We start from the raw sequence: 2,053 nt of genomic DNA on the forward strand, positions 1-2,053 counted from the left end.
GCGTGAAAGAGCAACAAACATACATACTCATAAACTTTCGCTTTTGGCACCAGTGGTTGGTGAAAATGAACATGAGGTCATGTCAATTAACCCATCGTGGCAAATTCACCAGGAATTTAGGGAACCGCGTGGAGGTCAACCAGACTGACTACATTGGTAGCAATGGCGTTATTAATCACATTACTAACAATCCCTTCTCCCCCATAGATAATTATTATGTTTCACATAACACTACGGTCAGAAGAGAGTTGTATCGAATTTCCTCAAAGAACAGTGCCTCTAAGTATCGGGGGTCTATTTAGCAGTATTAACACATTACTATAATTAAGTGAAAGTCGGTTACGTTATTGTACAATGCACACCTCTCCATTTGTAACACTTGTAAAGATGTTACTCGATAATTTGTTATCTATGGCGAAGGCGCAGGAATTCTATCATACAGCCTTACTCGATGATTTCTTAGAGCCTCGAATGAATATATGTATGAATGTGTGATAGAATACAAATAATCATTCAACATAAACTTAGTATTAATTATTAATAACTTAATCTATACATTATATATAAATAAAATTGGAGCGTCTGTTTGTAATATTGAAATAACTGTTTTTTACTACATGCATATGAATATAAATACGGTATACACCAAAATAACAATTTTTTACCATTTTGGTCTATCTGTCTGTTTGTTCCGGCTAATGTCTGAAATGGCTGGACCGATTTTGACGGGACTTTTTTTGGCAGGTAGCTGATGTAATAAGGAGTAACTTCGGCTACTTTTATTTTAGAAAAATAAAGTTAAATTCCACGCGGACGAAGTCGCGGGAACAGCTGGTTATAAATAAATTTGTAATTTCCATTAAACATTTTCGATTTATGGGAATGTCGAATAAACGTGTTGAAAAGTGGTACATTATGGTAACAAACGATATTTATGAACACTAGCAGTATCTACTATGGATAATACCATGATTTAACACGCATGTTGTAGTGAAATTAAAAGAATTATATTACATTTAGTATAAGTTCCATAAATAAACTAATTAGCTTTCCTAGTTCAATTGACACGGTATGGTTCAAATAATAATACCAAAATGTATACTACTTCTTAAGTAAATAGCAAGTCTGGTAACTACAAATGTCATGACCTATTTCAAAACCCTACACATCCGCCTCGGTAGCGCAGTAGGCAGCGCGTAAGTCTCATAATCTTAAGGTCGTGAGTTCGATCCTCACCCGGGGCATATCTTTTGTGTCTTCGAATAATTTCATAAATTATGAAAATATAATTTTTAACTTAAGAAAAGTAACACAAAGGAGTAAATTTCAAATATATATAATTTTTAATTTTTGCATACGCTAACGGTGTACGGTGGAGAAAGAGAATATCAGCATCAAATACAAAGATTCCTATGTTCTAATATTACATTTATATTTAATTTAACTTTGTTTTTCTAAAATAAAAGTAGCCTAAGTTACTCCTTATTACATCAGCTACGTGCCAATAAAAGTCCCGTCAAAATCGGTCCAGCCATTTCAGAGATTAGCCGGAACAAACAGACAGACAGAAAAAAATGGTAAAAAATGTTATTTTAGTGTATGTACAGTATTTACATTCATAAGCATGTAGTAAAAAACGGTTATTTCAATATTACAAGGAGACACTCCAATTTTACTTATATGCATAGATAAAATTATTTATGTTAAGACCCAGTTAACAAAATAATTATATTATTTTATTACTGGTAGTTTATTATAATATAATAACAAATTTTGTATGTTAATAATGACTATTGAAATGAAATGAAATGACGAATGTCTTTTAAGAAAACTGCTTTTGTAATTTTCTCGTCATGTAAGCTTAGGTCGTATTTTTTGTCAATAGGTGGTGGTAATCAAGGTCGAAACCTGTTTCTTATTGCAGTAATCGAACTAACCGCCCAGTATTTATTACGAAATATGCTAATCCCGTTGCAAACAATGAAACACTTGGTATACCAGTCAGCCCACATTTCGTCGTGGAATCCGTGGGTAATTGCCTTCCATCGTAAAT

At 32.8% G+C, this 2,053-nt stretch overlaps 1 non-coding gene across 1 annotated transcript; it reads left to right on the plus strand.

Moving 5' to 3' along the window:
* The first annotated feature begins 1,171 nt into the window (after positions 1-1,171).
* On the plus strand, positions 1,172-1,244 carry Trnam-cau (transfer RNA methionine (anticodon CAU)). The gene has a single exon. It is a non-coding gene; the product is annotated as a tRNA-Met (tRNA).
* The last annotated feature ends 809 nt before the right edge of the window (positions 1,245-2,053 follow it).

Source organism: Achroia grisella, unplaced genomic scaffold (assembly GCF_030625045.1).
Source record: "Achroia grisella isolate CSIRO2021 unplaced genomic scaffold, CSIRO_AGI_Agris_v1 utg971, whole genome shotgun sequence".
Classification (NCBI taxonomy): Eukaryota; Metazoa; Arthropoda; class Insecta; order Lepidoptera; family Pyralidae; genus Achroia; species Achroia grisella.